This window comes from Heloderma suspectum, chromosome 4 (genome assembly GCF_057233095.1).
Source record: "Heloderma suspectum isolate Gila_16-S chromosome 4, 16-S_ref, whole genome shotgun sequence".
Taxonomy (NCBI): domain Eukaryota; kingdom Metazoa; phylum Chordata; class Lepidosauria; order Squamata; family Helodermatidae; genus Heloderma; species Heloderma suspectum.
In genome coordinates, this window is record NC_139461.1 from 158,175,191 (window position 1) to 158,190,725 (window position 15,535).

General features: G+C 42.0%; 2 pseudogenes; both read left to right on the forward strand.

Moving 5' to 3' along the window:
• LOC146347572 (protocadherin gamma-A6 pseudogene) overlaps positions 1-15,535 on the forward strand; it is a 59,507-nt pseudogene that overhangs the window by 30,221 nt on the left and 13,751 nt on the right.
• On the forward strand, positions 1,156-15,393 carry LOC146347574 (protocadherin gamma-B5 pseudogene; annotated as a pseudogene).

A 15,535-nucleotide genomic window follows, 5' to 3' on the forward strand; every position in this document is an offset into this window, starting at 1 on the left:
GATAAAGAAGTAGAAGGAAAGAATAAATTTTAGAGTGAGCCAAACAGAGTTTGCTAGTCTAGTTATGGAAATATTTTGTAATTTCAAAGTAAACTGCTTCTCACATCATCCTCCTGTACAATTTTGAAGATATAGAGAATAAATATTCTTAAGCTGCAGCCCCTGCCCTCAAAATTTAGCAAAATAAATTATCCATTAACAAGTAATTATTGAGTCACCGTATTAAGAAAAATGTATTTCAAAATATATGCAGTATTAATTTTTCAAGCCTGAGTACTTCCAAAGCCTCTATAGTGGGTGATTTAACAAAATATGTACAAGTGAATTATAACTCTGTTTTTTTAATTTGATACTGGGAAGTGCCATTGAGTCTCTCTCCTAATAATCATTAGGATATGAATGTTACAAACATGGAATAGAAATCAGCATATTTGTGGGCATAGATATATCTATCCCTAGACTCCAAAGTGGAGGAGGCTGACACCGTTTAATCTGTTTAAATGTATTGGTTGAAAAAGGAAGATCACTGTGTTAGTCAACTTACATTAATCAAAAGCTGAAGGTGTGTATCAAAAAAACCCTATGTATTAACAACCTTTCTCCCCTTGTAATAGTTTTTCATCATTTTCTTAAATGTCATGAAAATGTCATAAAGTAGAAAGACATGGAAACCAGGGCTCCACTGGTCTGCATATTGAAAAGAAGGAAGTTTTTATAGTATGAATAAAGTAAGTATATAGCATCTACTCAACAATAAGCACTGAAATGCAGATGGCTAATCATGGAAGAAGTTTTTTTTTTATAAACCTATACTTCTAAAAATAAAATATAATATAGACCTCCAAGAAAAATTATCAGCAGTTCTGCACGTGGACTCAGAGTGTCGCTGTTGGACAACAAGGGAGCAGCCATAGCTAGATTAGCACTTGAGGCTCCTGAAGCAGTCTCCCTCCACTGCGTTTCAGCTGGTCAGAAAGAAGAAGCCGCAGAAGGCTTTACTTGAAAAAGCTGCTCCAGAAAGGAAAGCTGTTCATTTTCAAGGGATCACTTTTCAAATATAAGGACTATATTTCAACCATCTTACTGCAAAGGACTGGGACACTTGAAAATATAATTGGAAGTGAGGGAAAGAAAGGAGGAAAGGCAATGACAACGATGGAAGAAAGGCACTCAGGGAGAACAAGAGAAGCCATCCGCAGGCAAGTGCTGTTTCTGTTCATATTCTGGTCTTTGTTCTGCTGGGTGGTGTCCGAGCAGGTTCACTATTCAGTTCCAGAGGAAACAGAAGAGCACTCCTTTGTGGGGAACCTTGCGAAAGATTTGAGACTGGATGTCAGAGAATTGTCAAAACGCAAGCTTGGTATCTCGTCGGAAAAGCAATACTTTGCTCTGAATGAGCAAAATGGCGACCTGTATGTGAAAGCCAGGATAGACCGGGAAGAGATTTGTGGAAAATCATCCACATGTGTCCTAAAATTAGAAGTTGTAGCACATGATCCTTTGAATATTTTCCACATACATATTTTTATCCAGGACACTAATGATAATGCCCCACATTTCCGGAGAGAAAATATCGATCTTAAAATATGTGAGTCTAATTTGCCAGGAGCTCGATTTTCTCTTGGAAATGCTGAAGATGAGGACATCGGAATCAACTCCCTCCAGAATTATCATTTGAGCCCAACTCCGTATTTCAAGCTAGAAATTCAAGAGAGCAAAGATGGTGGCAAATATGCAGAGTTAATATTGCAGAAACAACTGGACAGGGAAAAAGAACACATACACCACATGGTCCTTACAGCTGTGGATGGGGGAGATCTAGTAAAAACTGGGACTGTCAACATACGAATTATCGTTACTGATACTAATGATAACCCACCTGTCTTCTCCCAGGCAACCTACAAGGTAAGCGTAAAAGAGAATGCACCCAGAGGAACCTCTGTGCTTCAGGTTAACGCTTCTGACAGTGATGAAGGGTCAAATGCTGAAATAACGTACGCTTTCAGTAACATCCCAGAACCTGCTGAGCAGAAATTCGATCTGGATCCCAAAGATGGAACGATGGCACTTATGGAGAGTATCGATTTTGAGGACAGAAAAAGCTATGTGATGATCATACAGGCAAGTGATGGAGGTGGATTGGTAGCACACTGCAATGTGGAGATTGAGGTTCTTGATGAGAACGACAATGCCCCAAATGTGATCCTGACCTCCGTGTCCAGCCCAGTCCCCGAAGGTGCTGCACCTGGAGGTGTGATTGCTCTCATCAAAGTTCATGATATAGATTCTGGGGATAATGGGGAAGTCACTTGTCATCTGAGAGAACTTGTACCATTCCAGATAGTCTCATCTTCAGATAACTACTTCAAGCTGCTCGTAGAGGGTCCCCTTGACAGAGAAAGGTCCCCAGAGTATAATATTACAATCACAGCCACAGACAAAGGCACACCTCCTCTCTCCACAAACAAAACCATCTCAATACAGATCTCAGATATCAATGATAACCCCCCAGCCTTTGACACATCTTCCTACACTGCCTACATTCCAGAGAACAACCCATCTGGAGCTCCCATTTTCCACCTCAAGGCCTCTGACCCAGACCTGGAACGCAATGCCCGAATCACTTACTCCATTCTCAGTAGCAACACTGAGGATCTGCCTGTGTCCTCCTATATCTCCATTAACTCTGAGACTGGAACCGTCTATGCTCAGCGCTCCTTCGACTATGAACAATTCAGGGAGTTTCAGATCGAAGTGAAGGCCCAAGACGGAGGCTCCCCCCCTCTCAATAGCAGTGCCACAGTGAGGGTGTGCGTGTTGGACAGGAATGACAACACTCCCCAGATCCTGTACCCACCCCAAGCAACAGAGGGTTCATCTCTCTTTGAGATGGTGCCTCGGTCGGCGGAGCCAGGGTATCTAGTGACGAAGGTGGTGGCGGTGGATGCCGACTCTGGGCACAATGCCTGGCTCTCTTTCCATCTCCTGCAGGCCACAGAGCCCTCGCTCTTCACTATTGGCTCCCACACAGGAGAGGTCCAAACAGCCCGAGGGTTCCTTGAAAGAGATGCTGTGAGGCAGAGGCTGGTCGTCATGGCCAAGGATAATGGACATCCTCCGCTCTCAGCCACCGTGACTCTGAACTTGGTGTTTGCTGAGAACTTTCAGGAGGCTCTCCCAGAAATGAACTCCCAAGCCACTGACACAGAGCATCAGTCCGATGTGCAGCTTTATTTGGTGTTGGCATTGGCTCTGGTGTCCTTTCTGTTCCTGGTGACGGTGACATTGACCATCATGATGAAACTTCGACGGTCAAGGAATCCCACCTTCCTTCAGTGCTTTGTTCCTGATCCTCGTTCAAAGGCGGGTGCCGTATTCCCTCCAAATTATGAAGATGGGACTTTGCCTTATTCCTACCAGGTCTGTCTGTCCTCTGAATCCAGGAGAAACGGGTTGACTTTCCTGCAGCCCAGTGTCCAGATAGCAGAGAATATCCTGTGCAATGGCAAATCAGACGTTTCTTTGATGTTCAGTGAAGGTGGGCATTTATACTCTGAGAAGGTGACTGAAGGCACGGTGAGTTCTTTTTTCTTGACTATACAGGAAGATCAGATGGTATGATTTATTTGATTGAATTTAATTGCTGCTGTTGTGACCTTCACAGTGTTATACTTGAAGGAACCATGACTATCCATCATTAAGATATCAAATATCTCAAATGTCCATTAAGCAATGAATACATCTTTGCTTTCATGTAATTGAAGTCACCTAGGGAAATTTATTTATTTATTTATTGAGAGTACTTTTACCCCATTTTTCACCCTCAAAAAGGCGGCACTCAAATGAGACTATGACATTGAGTTTCCTGGAATCTTCCTATTCATGTCAATTAGTTTGCGCTGTAATATTTGGGTGGTAATTTCTGTCTTATTTTTTTAGGAGAAGGAAAAATGGGAGGTCACCAAATACAAGAATGAACATTCCTGTACTTCTTTAGAAAATATAGTGCTTATTTATTCATTAGTATATTTTGAGTCTATGCTCTGTAAGACATATACAGTTGCATCAGTTCACTTCCAGTACAAATACTTACATTTTCTATTTAACTTTAGAAGCATGTAAGATGTGACCTTATTGAATCAATTTATGTTGAAAATTCTGGAAGCATGTTTTGGAGACACATAAATCTGAATGAGGCTGAAAGTCTAAAAAACATCGCTTCTGAAAAATTATTCTGCTTTGCCCAGCTGATGTTCATCCAGCAGTGTCTGCAGACTTTCAGTACCTAGATGGAGGAAAGAAGTTAAGGGTCTAATCCTGTACACGCTTAATGGGGGTAAGCCCCATTGAACTCAATCTGGCTTACTTCTGAGTAGACATATGTAGGATTGAACAGTGAAATCCTATAATGTTCAGTAGGGCTAACTCCCAGGTAATGGTGTATATGATTGCCATCTTAGCTACTCTTTGGGCATGTTTATAGAGTTTCAAGTTACCCAACAATCCCCAAAGTACAAAGCACATGTTATGATTGAATGTACCACATGATTTAATGTTAGTTTTTGCCAGCAATTTGTAAGGTGAATTGCAAATTAATAGGTTGATAGTGAGAAAAATTGTGATAAAACCAAAAAAGGACGCAAATGCAAAACAATGAAGACATTTCCTAGCCAATTGAGAGTGCAGTTCTAGCAAATGTAAATAAAAGCAACAGGCAAATTACAGACAAACTACATATTTACAAAGTTTGAAAAAACTATTTTTGAAATAGGAAAAATTGGCAATTATTCACTAACATTCCATCAAACTGGAGGTAGAATCTGATACACTTCCAGATTAGATACATTTGTACAATTGAAAATTGATTCTGCTATGCAAGGCAGAATTATACAGCAGAATTATAAAGCCAAGTACAGCCTGAATCTAACAATTTAAGTACAACCTGAATCTAACCAATCCAATGATATGAACTTACACAAGTCTTGTCCACTTTTTAAGTCTTCATTTACATATGTATCATATGTGTCTCTAAAGTTGCTCTTTGGTTTTCATCCATGATGTTTGTCAGCTTGGTCACTTAAATATATATATGTATGTGTATATATATATATATATATATATATATGAGATAGAAAGACTAATAACAGGATTTTAAAAATATATTTTAAGCTACACATTTCAGCTTCCATCCTCATCCATAGCTGTGCTGTTAAATGGGTATCAGGAGTGGCAATTTGGAATGCAATACAACAATGGAACCAGTTCCCTGGGGAGGTGGTGGGCTCTCCCACACTGGAGGCGTTCAAGACGAGGCTGGACAGCCATCTGTCAGGGATGCTCTGACTTGGATTCCTGCATTGAGCAGGGGGTTGGACTCGATGGCCTTGTAGGCCCCTTCCAACCCTACTATTCTATTATTCTATGAAATCCACAACAGATTCAAATGAGTTTGGATTTCTATGAATCTGTCCTGCAGATTCTGCAGCGGATCAGCTTTTTCCAAGTAGTGCAGATTCTGTGGACCAGGTTTTCCATTTTGGGGGAATTTTTTTGCAAATTCACACTTTCACTAATGCAAGTTCTCTTATGCAATTCTCACACAAACCTAAAAAAACCTGATTCCATCAATGAGCGGACAATGGAATGAAAGAGGCTTGACAATCCACGCAACAGACAGAGCAGATTTAACAAAATCCATACACCCCTAATATTTTCTCTCTCAGTATTCACCCACACCCACACAAAGAGAAAAGTCTGCACTCTCGCTTTTCCTCTCTCTGCTTTCCACCAGCACCCTTTTTGTCCGTTCATCTTTATTTCAGAATACTGTTCCTCCCTGCTTGCTAAATTTCTTTCACTCATGCACTCTCACAGGCTGCAATCCTATTCACACTTACCTGTGAGTAAGCTGCATTGAGTACTATGGGACTTTTTTTCCAAGTAAACATGCATAGGCTTGCACTGTCAGTGAGACTTACCCATATATGTGGACAGGTTCAACCTGCCAGGCTGCAATCCCTTAGCAAATGTACATGGAAGAAAGCCCCATAGATTTCAATGGAGCTGAAAAAACATGACTAGGATTAGGGACCTGTATCTGTGAATGCAGGTCCTGTAGACTAGGGCATGCAGGGAGTTCTACTCCAACACATCTGGAGGGTACCAGGTTGGGGAAGGTTGTGTTAAATAGCATGGGAGATAAGGCGGAACCCTGAGAGACACCACAGGTCAATAGTCACGGTGTTGAACAGGAATCCCCCAGCACCGCCTTCTGAGATCACCTCTCCAAGAAGGACTGGAGCCACCATATAACAGTGCTTCCCAGTCCTGTCTCAGGCAGATGCCTCAGAAGGATGCCATGGTTGATGGCATTGAAAGCTGCTATGAGGTCCAGCAGAACCAAGAGGAACACACATCTCCTGTTAGTTCCCGGGGTAGATTGTCTACCAAGGCAACCAAAGCAGTCTCTGTCCCATAAGCAGGCCTAAAACCAGGTAGAAATGGATCTAGATAATTCATGGTGATTGCTGTGCACACCTCAAGGAAGGAGGGAATCTCTGGTGTGGCACAGGGCATAAGCACCATCCAGTGTATGATGTGTGAAGCAGGAAATATAACAAGAGACACCAAAATGGAATGGGCCTCTACACTAAAGCTAAAGAGACCAAAACAAGAAATGGTCTATTTAGGAGGAGAAAGCTATCGGACTAAATGGGATATGAACTCAGTCATGTGAAATTTTAAGTAATTACTCTCCCTGCATATGCACAGGGATCATCATAAGTAAATACCATCTGATCTTTGCTCAGAGAACTGTCGTCCCACATGATCACAGGGTCAGGCAAGCAGGGGCAATATGTAAGTTGTGTGCAACCATTAAATCTCTTGAAGATTTATTCAGGGGCAGCAGCAGAAAATAAAAAAGGACTGTGTGACCTGACTTGCAATAATCTTCCATAAAAGAAGAGCCAAGACCTGAAAATGAGGACAGAGGCAAGAAAAAGCTAAGATTCTCTTAAAAAGCAGAAATAAGAGTGAGGGATTTACACGTACAGCAGGGCTCCATCCCCATTACGCTAAATTCTAAACACACATGATGAGAATGGACACTTGCTGAAAGTAAACATTAAAGCAAAGAGATTAAATTTGCATTTGACCTCAAGATCAGACTTCTTATCCATTAATTTTAAACACCTTGCTTTAAAATTTAAAATTTAAATCAATCAGACACAGCTTCAGCATCAGAACCAGTTAAAGAAAGAGAGAGAGAGAGAGAGAGAAAACCATGTATAGCAGGGGTAGGCAACCCAATGTCTTCAGCTGTTTTGGATTACAACTTCCACAACCCCTGACCATGCTGGCTGGGGATGATGGGAGTTGTAATCCAAAGCATCTGGAGGGTACCAGGTCACTTACACCATACATACTGCCTTCTTACCCAGTGCACAACAATTAGAGGGGGGTGGGGTGGGGAGAAGAGGCAGCATCTCTCTAGATTTCTGTCTTCTGTCATATGAATCTACCAGTTCATTAAGATCGTAGGTCTTTTTAGGTGCTGTTAAGACTTTTAAAACCAAGCTTTTAATTGAACTGCTTATAGCTTTTTGTATTAATCTGGAGGCTTGATCTGCTCGGGGCCCAGTCAAAATAGATTCTTTGGATTACCAAGATGAAACTAGAGCACTTGTGAATGGAATTACAGTTTATTGATAGAAAATGGATATGGAGAATAAATGTGCAAAGAAAGCTCACACATCCCTTCAGCCAATGAAGCTGGCACCTTCGTCACAGCTGAATGTACACGAGATCCCCATCAACAGCGTACAAGATGTCGTTCCTAGGATCAAAGTTCTCCAGGCTGGTTGTGCACGTTTTCCCCCACGGAGCGAGACCAAAGAGCAAAATCACCCTGCTGGATTTTATAGGTTTCTCTCCCTAGTTCAAGAGCTGACAGGGAGAAGGGTTTTTTTCCTTCCCACGGGAAGCAAAACTTATCTCATCTCCCACGATAAGATCATCCTGCTGGCCAAAACAGCTTCAAGGTGAAGCTGTAAATTGCCAGCCTGTGTGAGAGGCCTTCTTAATTAACGATAAAGCTACCGGTTAGGCCAAACATGTCTCAATGCCTTCAAACAGCATATAGGACACTGTGTCAGTTCAGATCGGACTCTTCAAACTCACTACACATTTAACTGATCTATCTTTACTGACTACTATTTTATTGAATTTGTCTACTTTTTATTGTTTAGTCAACAATAAACCGGCTGAACATCAGGAAAAACTTCCTGACTGTAAGAGCAATACGACAATGGAACCAATTACCTGGGGAGGTGGTGGGCTCTCCCACACTGGAGGCCTTCAAGACGAGGCTGGACAGCCATCTGTCAGGGATGCTCTGACTTGGATTCCTGCATTGAGCAGGGGGTTGGACTCGATGGCCTTGTAGGCCCCTTCCAACCCTACTATTCTATGATTCTATGAGTCTATGAATACTGTGGAACTATTATTTGTGTTTTAAAATAATATTGATTTAAGATGCTTTGGAGACATCATGTTGAAGGATGCTGTTGGATTGTTTCAAAAAGGTACCATTACAGTTTTAACATGCATAAATAAAATAATGAAGAAATAGAGAGAGATGGGCATGTAGAAATAGAGAGAGGTGAAAATGGGTGCAGTCACATGAGAGAAAAAGTTGACCCTGAGAAAGTGAAGGACATGACTAAAGGGAAGAGTCTATGAAACTGGAAGGTATGTGGCAAGGAGCTGGGAAAGTACAAAGAGAGGAGGACAGCTGAATTGCACTTGTGTATTCGAGATTACCAGTCACATCTTGGGCTATAAATTTCTAATTTGGGGAGGGGAATGTGGTTTGCAGATTGGTTGACCTGGCTGCAGTTTTAACTACATACATTTATTTATTTTTAATCTATCCAATAACAACAGTTCTTTGGGTGGATTACATAAAGCTAAAAGAATTGAATACAATACAATACAAAAAACAAACAGCACAGGAAAAACAATGTCACATATGTAAAAACAGCCATAAAATTTAAAATCTAAAATGCCTTGGGGAAAAGAGAGGTCTTTGCCCAGCACTCAGGACCTTTTCTATGGGCATGACGACTGACAAGGCCCTCTCTCTTGTAGCCATCTACACAACGTCCTCCAGCAGGCCTGGAGGAGGGCCTCCAAAGGAGGAAACGTTCCCTTAGATCAGAAACCCATGACCCACGGACCACATCTGGCTCTGAGAGGAAACCCATGCACCCTGCCTCAGGTGCCCTGTTCCCAACCCTTTCCCCATTCCCTCTCCCCACTTCATGCATGCCATCACCTCTGCTACACAGGATATACAAGGGGAGACGAGGAGAGGTGCAGCCAGTCACAGAGGCCAACTGTGCCTCAAGTGACAATGATGGATTGAGGGTGTTAACTGGGATGTTAATTAACAAATAAGCTTAAAAGCCAAAAGCCTATCTGAATAAAAACACAATGCTACTACCCACTTGGGAGAAAGCCCAAAAGAACTGAATGAGATGTACATTTGAGTAGTGATGTATAGGATTGTATGGTTAATTGTTTTAGATAAGCAGTTTTCTGTGGAGACGTGCCCCTGCCTACTGTTCTATTATTTTAATGATATGGGGAAATGGTTTTACAAACTATTTTGTCCCAAAGGATGTATCTTCATGTTCTAAGTTTCTGATACCATCAACCATTGTATCTTTCTGAACTGGCTCTATGGGCCATAGTTGATATTGTTAACTATGGTTGATGCCTCTGGACTACCTCTGGGAGATACGGGGCATCACTTTGCACGTGTTCAGCTTCCTCCTGGAACATTGGTTCCAGAGGGTGATACTGGAAGATTGCTGTTTCTCTCTATGGGAGTCATCTTCTGGATCAATTTTGCTTCCCCACTATTTAACATACACATGCAAACACCACAAGAAGTTATCTGGAATTGTGGAGTGCACTATGTAGAAAACTCCCAATGCTATTTTTCCTTTTCCTCTGATCTGGGTAAAGTAATGATGCCCCTGAACTGATGCCTGGGATTGCTAGTAGATTGGATGCAGATGAATAAACTTCATTCTAGACTCATTCTAGACAAGATGGAAATGATAATAGTGGGGGACTCAGTGGATCAGCTAAAAGGAAAAAGGCATCTTCTAGATGGGATTGCAGTCTCTCTGAAATATCGGATTCATAACATGGGGATGCTTCTGCATATATGGGGAGGGAAGCACCAGTATTTTGTGAATATATCTATATATGTATTGTGTGCTTGTATTTTCTAAAGATATTCTAAATAGGAATTGCATTTTAATACTACTACTAATAATAATGCTGAAATTATTAATGATGCAGGTCAGAGGTTTTGAAAAGACAATACTGAAGGACAGAAATTATTTTAATTGCAAACAGAGCTAAACAATTCACTGTAAACAGTCAAGAGCACTAAAAGTGACTGTCTTTTAAAATCTGTGTTTACAATAAAAAAGCCAGTAGTTTAAAATTGGACTACTGAGCTGATAGGATTCAATCTCTGTCTGAATCAAGTCACTGACAAAATTCTTTATTTCTAGTGCTGTGCTGAAAATTCCTTCCATATTTTCCCACCATTCTCATTCAATTTAATAGAAAAGAAAAGACATTCAAAGGAGAAGAAATTCTGGAGAAATGCTCATGGGTTCAGTTCAGGGTTCTTGTGCTTATGAGGTGGCTGAGGAGTGTCGTGTGAGTGGCCTGTCTTTCATTGTACAGTCATCTCTGTAGCAGCCTGTAGCCTCCTGTAGCTTCCCCCCAAAAGGGGAAATGCATCACCAAAAAAAGATGAAAAGATATGCATAAAATTTGCATATGCTGATTTAGATGTATAGATACAAATTTTGAGATAATTACTATAATTTAAGTAGAAGTGCATCTCACCATCTCAAGTGCATCGTTGCAAGGAAGGCAGTGACCAGGTGACCAGTGTACCTACTCACTCTGCTGCCCGGATGCTAACTGCTGATGGGCAACTTTATGGCCTGTCTTCTCTCTTCTTGTGGTCCTTTATTTTTAAACCGGACTTGGACTGGAGGATAGTCATTCCTATATGGGGTGCCTTCTGATAGAGGACTGTGACGTAGGGCACATGGCCACAGTATCAGTGACCCTGGAGCATTGGAGGGGGGGGTTGAAGCAGGGGGGCAAATGATGCAGGTTAAGTGTCAGGGTGGAAACTGAGCCCAGAGAGCCTCAGAGCAGTTCGGATTCTGAGGAGGAACAGCAATCCGTGGGAGAGGGGCCAGCTCATCCCTCACAGGCTCAGCACCTGGCAGAGATTCCTCCTGCCAGCATTCCTAAGATAGATAGTGACCCTGGCAGTGAGGGAGTGCGGGAGGGGCGCTTCTTAGATGCTCGATGCAGATGCAAAGAGTGACGAGCGACGGAGGGCGTGGAAAGGAGGTGTAGCGCCCATTTGGCGCACAAGCAACAGCGGCCTTCCATGGACCCAAGGGAAAGAGGGAGGATCTCTCCCTAGCCCGTAAGTTCTGGGTCTTCGAGTGACTCTCTTTCAAACGGGGATCAACTGCCTACTTGAAGCTTAGGCCACTCTGCTGTTCCTTGCTTTAGTCGCTGGTGATTAGCATCTGAAAGAGTCATTAAGTTGTAAAAGGATTAAAGCTTTGAAAAGAAATCCTTTCATCTGTGTCTTGAGTTGGCTACTGGAATCTACTGAGAGAGGCCGCCAGGCGCTCCTGACAGCAAGCACTGGACAAAGGAGGCAGCAGGCATAAAGGAAGGTGCTGCAGCAGAGGCTGAGGAAACAGCTATATGAAGGATGACAGGGAGGTAGGCAGGTGGAAAAAAGAGGAGCGAAAGAGGTGAGAGGGTGAGGCTAGGATGACACCTCACAGGCTTATAGATAAGAAGTGTGCTATTTGTGGATAGGAGGAGTGTCAGAGGCCTTGGGAGGCAGGACACTACTGTGCCTAGGGGCAAGTTTGCCAAGGAGCAGAGATTTAAAATTTCCAGAAATTTTGAGGCCATGTGGGGAAAAACGGGGGTTTTCCATTTTTTTCCCAGAGGGAAAAGAACGGAAATTTGGGGGGGAATTGAAAAATAAGCAATACTTATTTTTTTAGCACTTTTTACAGACCTAAAGCCACTTTGTTGCTTTAAGACAGCCTTCCCCAACCTGGTGCCCTCCAGATATTTTGGACTTCAGCTCTCACCAGCCTCAGACAGTATGGCCAATGGTCAGGAATGCTAGGCACTGTAGTCCAAAACATCCAGAGGGCACTAGGTTGTGGGGGGCTGCTTTAGGAACATAAAGCTGCTTCCTGTTCCTAAAGTTATTGTATGTATAACTTAGTTTGCTCATAATATTATCATTCTATTTTAAAACTTTTTAAAGTAAACTCAGTTAGTAAATGTGTGATTTTTGTCTGAATAGATTAGAGCAACATTAAATGACTGCTACAACACCAGAAACACAAGACTCTATAGAACAAAACCCAAGCTGTCAAGAATGCACATTTACTCTCAAGAATGCACAATGGACTCTACTCATATGCTGGGAAACTGAGCATAAATGTCTATCAGTAAAATATACTGTTGATCAATAATTTTAATAAGGAATTAAAGAAATAACTATGCTGGGAAGTGGGAAGCTTACAGAAAGGATTAAAAAAATTCCCCATGGCTTCATTATTTCCAGACATTTTGCATCTCTAGTATTTCTGTAAAAGTGTTCTTATTACATAGTTTTTAGAAATCATTTTGTGGGGAGTAAAGGCTGGGTAACAATATATAAATACTTTGTCTTCAATTCTAAAAGAAAATATTGCATAATCCAAAACTGTTCAATTTTTTGGAGAAACAAAAACAGTCCTCAGAAAAAAAACAAGAAAAAAAAGCTCCCCCCCCCCCCGAGTTTTCCGTTTTTTTTTTCTGGGCTGTCACACGTCTCACAAGGAGGAAGGGAGAACTACCTGAAGTGCACATATACATTCCACATAACTAGACAAAGGTCTTCAGTGATAAAATACCTGAACATCGTTAGGTCATCACTCTGCAAAGCTACTCTTTTTTCCCATTGCTTTAATTTCATAAGAAACACAGTAGCTGGATGGACAGACTTTTATCACATATAGTTCTGTACTTCTTACACCCCTAACAACAAATATGTCCTACGGTGCTGTCGTCAACACATCCTACCTCCTCTTAAGTTGTTTTGTATTTGGGGTTGTTATGTTTCAGGCAGTGGGAGGAGGGAGTACATGATTTGGGTAAATCTTCTTGGAGTTAGGGGATAGGGCCGTTAGATGCATTAATGCACACTTACACACACACACTTTTTCCTCCAGATTTTGAACACTGGCTGAGAGAGGAAACTAGACATGTCTGCCTCAGAAAGCAACAGCCCTACAGCACTTCATCCTCAGCTCCCCAGTAACATGTATACAACAAAACATGTGATATGATGACATCACACTTCCAAATTTCCTCATCCCTGCAAGACACAATCAATGGAGTGAAGCAGGGTAGGGAGGAACCAGGAGTTTAATGTTGTAATTTCATATGTTTTACTACACGTTACAGGGGAAGAAGAGAGGAGGAGACACAGGGCTGCTGTTCTAGGCAGGAACCAGGCATCTCCTGTCACACATAGAGTTGCCCTAAAAGTATGGATAGTAACAGTGCTCTGGTATGTTCAACTGGAAATCTTAAAACTCTTTACAAGGTGGTTGTTTTGTCTCTTTACCTCTCCGCTATGCAAAATATTTGAGTGCATGACTATTATCTGTCCATGCAATGAAAGAGTTCAAAGTGGGAATATTTAGGAGTCGAATGCTGTGGGACAAGAGGGCCTTCAGTATACAATCAGATTTGTTATATACTTATAGAGATGCCAGGAGAAAGTGATTTCCATATATATATATGTGTGTGTGTGTGTGTGTGTGTAATGTGTGTGAATATAAAAGGTGAATATAAATATGAAAAATTGTATATAAAAGATTAAACATTTGGTTTTGTAGGCAGTGCCAACATGTATCAAAGTAATTTCTAGCATCAGGAAAAGTTGTTGCAGACAAGCTGGAGAGGGTTCAGAGGAGGGCAATGAGGATGATCAGGGGACTGGAAACAAAGCCCTATGAGGAGAGACTGAGAGAACTGGGCATGTTTAGCCTTGAGAAGAGAAGACTGAGGGGAGATAGGATAGCGCTCTTCAAGTACTTGAAAGGTTGTCGCAGAGAGGAAGGCCAGGATCTCTTCTCGATCATCCCAGAGTGCAGGACACAGAATAATGGGCTCGAGTGACAGGAAGCCAGATTCCAGCTGAACATCAGGGAAAACCTCCTTACTGTTAGAGCAATACAACAATGGAACCAGTTACTTGGGAGGTGGCGGGCTCTCCCACAGTGGAGGCGTTCAAGACGAGGCTGGACAGCCACCAGTCAGGGATGCTCTGACTTGGATTCCTGCATTGAGTAGGGGGTTGTACTCGACGGTCTTGTAGGCCCCTTCCACCCTACTATTCTATGATTTTGTGAAAATATGAAAATACGGTTGGGAGGCGTTACACAGGCATTTTTAGCATGAGCAGCAGTATGAAGAAATGCAGACAGACAGAAGTGCATTGTGTACAGAACATGAGCAAGAAACGCATGCTTTCCCCATCAACCATGCTTTTCCTTGACTTCTACGCTTTCATTTGATCTACTGCAACTTTTAATGAAATTGTGCCATCTCTACATTTTGCTGTGGAAAATACACTCACTTTACTCTAAAGAATACTTCTTTATTCTTAACACACCATCCAACACACCTGGTGCTGCGTGAGACCAAAAGGAGCCCAGTCAAGGAGTGTCTTTGGCACCCTCCACCATTTGTTCAGGTTTTGCTCACCATGCCCTTCACCCATCGCATGACTTCGATGCACAAATTGCAGGCATGGTTTAACGTTGTCATATAAGACAATAAAATTGCATGCATGGATCTGACTGCAGTCACTCACAATAATTTGTATATATAGCATAAGCTGAATTTTACTTTGAATTAATAATCCCCCCCCCCCCCGAACGTTGGCCATGCAGGTCAGTGTTACCAGCTTTACAAGTGAAGATGGACTGTTTGTACTATTTGTTTCAGCCATTGAGTGGATAGTTGAGGAGACAGCTTTGAGTCTTTGACAAGCATCTGAAGCCTGGTACTTGCCTGGTTGCCTGCCATAAATCCAGACCTAAAATGCAAACATCCTCATGTCCCTGTTTCAATCAGCGTGAAAGAGCTTCTCTTGCAGTTCTCCAGGTAGACCTCATAGTGTCGCTGTTCGACAGCCTAGCAGATCTACAGATAGTTCCCAGACAGTGTGATACCTCAGTGCTGTACAGCTAAGCAAAACGGAAGACCACAAAGGAAGAGTAGTTTGGCTGAGAGGACCAAAACACTTCTGGTTTGAACAAATTAAGGAAAAAAGAGTTTATTTCTTCTTGCTTTATTCTGTGGTGGGGTCTGCTCAAAACAGGCTGAGGAGAAA